Genomic DNA, 7,220 nt, shown 5'->3' on the forward strand with positions numbered 1-7,220 from the left:
TCAATCCTCCAGGTTTTCAACAACAGTATGCACCAAGGCAACAATTTCAGCCACAGGGAATGCAACAACAATCTCATGGAGATGCCGATTAATCTTCTAATGAAAAATCTGAATTGGAGGAGTTGAGGATTATGTGTAAAAGCCAAGCGGTTTCAATCTAGACTTTGGAGAACCAAATAGGGCAAATTGCTAAAGCCCTATTGAACCGACCTCAAGGAACTCTTCTGAGTAACACAGATGGTAATCCAGGCAAGAGAGAAGTCAAAGAACAGCTTAAAGAAATAACCCTGAGGTCTGGAAAGGTCGGGAGCTCCCAAAATCATCAATATGAAGAATCTGAATTTTTTCCAGAATGCAGGCGCGCCCGCGCCCTCTCAAACTTCAGAAAGTGTAAATTTTGTTGATCCTGCTGAGAAAAAGGATGGCGAAGCTGAACCAAAGAAGAATGCTGCTGAAAACACCCCTCCAGAGCAGAATAAAGGAGTCAAACAAGTCTATCCACCACCTCCATATCTTAAAAGACTTTAGAAGTAGAACTTCGACAAGACATTTGCTAAGTTTTTGGAGGTTTTCAAGAAGTTGCACATTAACATACCTTTTGCGGAAGCTCTAGAACAGATGTCGAGCTATGCTAAGTTCATGAAGGGTATTCTATCTCGGAAGCTAAAGCTTGAGGAGTTGGAAACCGTTGCTCTAACGGAAGAGTAAAGTGTTGTGCTGTAACAAAAACTCCCTCCTAAACTTAAAGATCCAGGAAGCTTCACGATACCTTGCACCATTGGAAACTTATTTTTAGACAAGTGTTTATGTGACTTGGAAGCTAGCATCAATCTCATGCCATTTTCTATCTTCAAGAAACTTGGTCTGCCTGATCCTAAACCGGTAAACATGTCTTTATAACTCGCTAACTGTTCCATCACTTATCCGCGAGGTGTAGTGGAGGATATCTTGGTTAAGGTAGATAAACTCATCTTCCCTGTTGATTTTGTCATTCTGGACTTCGAGGAAGATAAGAAGATTCCTATTATCTTGGGGAGACCATTATTAGCTACATGCCGAACTCTGATCGATGTGCGAAATGGGGAGCTTACAATGAGAGTTCAGGGTCAGGGCGTGACTTTCAATGTCTTCAATGCAATGAAATTCCCTACTGATGAAGAGGAATGCTTAAAAGTAGAGTTGGTCGACTCTATAGTGGCTTCGGAGCTTGATCAAATGCTAAGGACTGATGCCTTAGAGAGAGCCTTAACAGGGGAATCTGATAGTGAAGATTAAGAAGGGGAAGAGCAGCTGTAGTATTTGAATGCTTCTCCATGGAAAAGGAGATTGGATTTGTCATTCGAGTCTCTTGGTTTATCAGAGCTGAAAAATTCTCAAGAGCATCTTAAGCCATCTATTGAGGAAGCTCCCACACTCGAGCTAAAACCACTGCCTGATCACTTGAGGTATGTTTTTTTAGGTGATGCATCTACTTTTCCTATTATTATTGCATCTGACCTTTCAGGCAGTGACAAAGACAAGCTCTTGAGAATTCTGAGAGAATTCAAATCAACAATTGGATGGACTATAGCAGATATCAAGGGAATCATCCCTTCTTATTGCATGCATAAAATTCTGCTTGAGGAAGGAAGTAAGCCGACTGTTGAGCAATAGAGAAGACTCAATCCTATCATGAAGGAAGTGGTGAAGAAGGAAATTCTTAAATGGTTGGATGCAGAGATCATCTATCCTATTTCTGATAGTTCATGGGTAAGCCCGGTGCAGTGTGTGCCTAAGAAATGAGGCATGTAATAACCCCAATTTTTGGAAAATTTTTGAAACCCTTATGAATAGTGTTTTTGCTGAATGAGAAAACTTTTCATGCCACACTAGGTAGGGGTTCTTTTATGGATATTCTGAGATTTTATTGGCACTCTATATGACATATAAGTGTATGTAAAGATCGTCAGAATCCAATTCCGAACACTTTGATTTTTCCCGGAAATCCACTAGATACGGAAAGAATTGAGTATAAGGTAACAGGATAAAAAGGATTTAAATTAAAGGATTATAAGAGAGGATCATAAAAGGAATATAATATATTGAGAAAGGTTAAGGGAACCTAAGTAATAAGATCCCGGGTATGATCCCTCAAACGATAAACGAAAACGAAAGTTAAGCGAACCGTATAACAGATCAGCGGTCATTAGGCAAACAATTAGGAAGTTAATCAAAGGGATTAGAGAGGATGATGTCACCCAATCAATGAGAAGAGGACAAGGAGGGAAAGATGATATCATAGCATGACATAAGCATGACATGGGAAGGAAGGAAATGTGGTGGAATATTAACCACACAAAATCAAGGTTAAATTGGTAATTAACCAAAAACAAATCAAATATTCAACCAACCAAGCCAAACAATTCATTTTTCATCAAAACAAGAACACAAGGCATTTTATTTTCTTCATGCTCTCGGCTTTTTCATTTTCAAGAAGCTAGAATTTTCAAAACTCAAGATCCAAGCCTCCTAAATTGGTAAGATAATTCCCTAGTCATCCTTATGCATAGTTATGGCTATATTATGAGTTTAAGCCTTCAATTCTTTCTCAATCTTCTTCAAGAAATCAATGAAGAAGACAATGAATAGTGACTTCAAGAATTTTAACTTGATTTTCTTGTTTTTCCTTTAAGATCCAAGCTTTCCTAAGACTCCTCAAGGCTTCCTAAGGCTTCCTAGCTACTCCCACCACTTCAAGGAAGGTATATCATCTCCAAACCCTATATTCCTTTGTATAATAAGATGATTTTGATTGTTATGATGATATAGTAGCTTAATGCTTGTGGTTTAGAGTTTGGGTTGGAGTGGTAGTGAAATGGATTGGTGAATCTTGTTGTTTTGGTTAAAAGGACTTAAGTATAGTTTAAATTCAAGTTTTAGGAGTAAGTAAATGGATTATAATGAGTTGGTTTGGGGCTGTTGTAATGTATTTTGGATGGAGGTTTGATTGGGTTGTGAATTGGGGTTGAATTGTGATGGTTTTGGAATGGTTTAAATTTGGGAAATCGCGTAAACATAGCCGTCGTAATGTCCGATTTACTTTAGACTGCTTTTGTTCATAACATTTGGACCCGAGAACTCCCTGCTAGATTATGACCATTGCCATGTTTAGATAACTCATGTTACGAGCTTCGTTTTGATATGTGGTTCATTTGATTCCGATGAACGGTTTAGGAGAAACGGTCGTTTTAAGTAACGACGTTTCGCGAACGAACCCTTACCCCTCGCCTTACTTTGAAACATAGGTTAAAGACCATAAAGGACTAATTGAAGTATGAAACATTTATGTAGGGTGTAATAGGCAGTTGGTAAGACACTCGTGAAGGAATCGCCTTAAAACTCGTAATGGTTAAATTATTAAAAATGGTGGAGCCGAGGGGACTCGAGTGACTTAAGAGAATCAGTAAGCGCAAAGCGAGCGTTAGAGTCTAAGTTGGTTAATGTATAGATTTACAAGTGACTTTGGTTTAATTCCAACTTACTTGTTGTTTATAGGTTACCAGACTCGTCCCGAGCCATTGTAACCCCCAGTCGCTCAGGCAAGTTTTCTACCCGTATAACTGTTGTTGTGATGTATATGTGTATATGCATGATCTTGCGATAAATGCATAATTGTTATTAGCAAATTCTTGCGATATATTGGAGCATGCTGATATGGTATATATGCATGTCTGTTTCGTAATCTTGATATATATCTGTTGATTCAAATGCTTATTAATTGCATAATACCTATGCTAGAGATAAACAGTAGTTGCGTATACCCTGAGTTTAGGGGACCCAAAGGTGAACCCTTTTCTAAAACCGGGAGTAGATGTTCCCGAGTATATGATATATATATATATATATTTATATATATATATTGATATGGTTTTTAAAAACTATTAATCGAATAAGGTTTATTCGATAACTTTATATTATTTAATGAATATTATTTCGAATATTCATTCGAGGGCTTATGACTCAGCTTATTTTATTTATTGAATATTATTTCGAATATTCATTCGAGGGCTTATGACTCAGCTTATTTTATTTATTGAATATTATTTCGAATATTCATTCGAGGGCTTATGACTAAGCTTATTTTATTAATTGAATATTATTTGAATATTCATTTGAGGACCTATGACTCCGATTATTTACTGAAATAAATTCTTTATTTTATTAAAGAATAAGGTGTCGATAATCAAACTTATTTTTGATTATTCAAATAAAGATAGTACTTTCGTATAAGTATATCTTTGGTTATTTAATACTCATTTCAAGTATAAGTTTTACAACTTCTACTTCAATTATTTTTATAAGGATTATCATTATGGGAATATTATTTAAATAATAATATTCAGATATTTTCTAATATATTAGGGCTGATTTACTTCATTAAATCAGTATTACTCCAAACACTCTTTAAAGTGTTTTCGAGTCTTCAAAATGATTTTTAAAAGTTAGAGCGGATCCCAAAACTCATTTTTATAATTAAGATCTTCCTTTTAAAGGGGATTTAAATACTCGCTCAAAACCTGAGGGATCCGGCTCTGTGGTGTATTTTATATTCGCAACGAGGTTACTGTTTTGGTAAATGAATTGATTACTTACCCAACGTTCGGGAAGTAAGTCCATCTATCGAGTCGGCATAAGCAACATGGGCTCAGTGGGCGTCCATGATAGTGTAAGTGGTTCAGTGGGAGTCCATCAAATGCGTAAGTGGCTGAGTGGCAGTCCAGCATAAGGTCCTATTGCGACCAGGGTGATGACCAATGGGGAATTCGTCCATCTACTAGTAGAAAAGGTTACTTATTGGTATCTTTGCCTGATCAGCAAGATATCAGGTTTATGCCCAAATTCTTTCCTTTCCAAATTTATTGGATATTGCAATTCTGTTCATACTTTACATGACAGAGGTTTTCAGGAAACGTATGTATATATATAGGTGTATATATATATCGGGACTTGCAACGATACACTGTAACTCTATGTGTATTATGCATGGAAGAGGACTTCCCATATTTTGAAAAGTATATATGTATATATATACTGAATATTTTGCGACTTCATCGCATTAAGATATCAAACTTGGTTCATTTCTTTTGACCAAGACTTTCATGAGTACTATGAGAAGGCTCATATATTGTTAATCATTATACAAATTATTTTGGTGGGCTTGCTGCTCACCCTTGCTTTCTTTTTTCATCACACAACATCAGATAGACAAGATGAACAGGACCAAGCTCCCAATTCGCGAGCGGATAGGAAACGTTCCGCAGTTTCCTATAGGCGTTGATGTCGCTGTAGCTAAGGTAGGAACTACCAATAGGCTAGGCTTTCAACTTATGATGTACCAGACTTATGTATAATTATGAATTGTAATAATGGCAAAGAAATGTAAATTTATTCAGAAACCTTTTTAAGGTGTATTGACATATAATTGTGGAATAAAACGACTTGTGATTATTTTTGGATATTCATCTCTGTGACTATAACTTGTGGTGTGTGTGTGTTTATTATGGGGTCACAGTACAGAGTAGTTGATAATTTATTAAGATTGGGTGTTATTAAGGGAAATGGAACTCGTGACAACCCGGATCCCCGACCCCAGATTTGGGGGTGTTACAAGGTATTACAATTATTGCTAATGAAAAGAACGAGCTCATTCCTACTCGGACAGTCACAGGGTGGAGAATATTCATGGACTATAGGAAGCTGAATAAAGCCATCATGAAAGATCACTTCCTTTTCCATTCATCGATCAAATGCTTGATAGGTTGGCTAGTCATGAGTATTATTGTCTTCTGGATGGGTATTCGGGCTATAATCAGATTTGCATTGCCCCAGAAGATCAGGAGAATACCACTTTTACTTGTCCTTTTGGCACTTTCGCGTTCGGTCAAGTTTCTTTCGGACTTTGTGATGCACCTGCTACTTTTCAGAGATGCATGATGGCCATATTCTCTGATATGATTGGCACTAATGTGGAGGTGTCCATGGATGAATTCTCTGTGTTCGTGACTTCGTATGACAAGTGCTTGCATAATCTTAGCTTGATGCTGAAAAGATGTGTTGAGACCAATTTAGTGCTCAACTGGGAAAAATGTCACTTCATGGTTCAAGAGGGTAGCATTCTTGGGAACAAGGTGTCTAGTAAGGGGCTTGAAGTGGATAAGGCCAAGGTGGTCGAAAATCTTCCTCCACCAATCTCAGTTAAATGAGTCCGCAGTTTTCTTGGTCATGCGGGTTTCTATCGGCGATTCATCAAAGACTTCTCCAAAATCTCTAAACACTTATGCAATCTGTTAGAGAAAGATCTCCCTTTCAAATTCGATGAAGAATGTCTAGCTGCTTTTGAGAGCTTGAAAAAGAGTTTGACTACAACACCTGTTATTACTGCACCTCATTGGAATGAGCCCTTCGAAATGATGTGTGATGTTGGAGCAGTTCTTGGCCTGAGAAAACAAAACATATTCCATGTGGTTTACTATGCTAGTATAACCCTTAATGTTGCTCAGCTGAATTACACTACAGCAGAGAAGGAGCTTTTGGCGATCATCTATGGTTTCAAGAAATTTCGATCTTACACACAGTATCCAAAGGGTTCTTCAATGATGATTTTGAGTAGTTTACCCTTAGTTTCAGAATTGTTTCAGCCTTTGAAGATTTGATACAGGATGGCTGTCCTCTTTCCAGATAGTTCATGCTCATCTCATTCACACTAATTTGCTTGACTTGAGAGTGATGGATGGCTGACCTAACTGGCTCCTTGATAAGTTCAAACTTCTTCTATATTTCCTCATCAATCTTCTCCCAGTTGACTAAACTCAACTTCTCCTTATCAGCTGCTCTTATGTTGGCTGCTGCTGCATTGATCAGATCAATACTTTCTGTAACTGGTGGCTTTGAGATAGTAATTGAAGGCATAATTACTTTACTGATTTGAATCTGAAGCCTCTCCCCCTCACTTGGTCCTTTCTCCCCCTTTTTGTTATCATCAAGTTGAGTAGAGGAGGAGGTTTGAGCAGCCACCAAATTTTGAAGCAGATCTGTCTGTTGGGCTTGATGAAGATGAATAGCTGTTAAAGATGCTTCCATGGCTGACATTCTTGTGTCCAAGGCATCTATCTTGGTTGACAAATCAGAATTTTTTCTTAATTGCCTCTTGATGTCAAGCATTGTAGCCTCTAGAAGTTTAG

Source organism: Apium graveolens, chromosome 6, assembly GCF_009905375.1.
Source record: "Apium graveolens cultivar Ventura chromosome 6, ASM990537v1, whole genome shotgun sequence".
NCBI lineage: Eukaryota > Viridiplantae > Streptophyta > Magnoliopsida > Apiales > Apiaceae > Apium > Apium graveolens.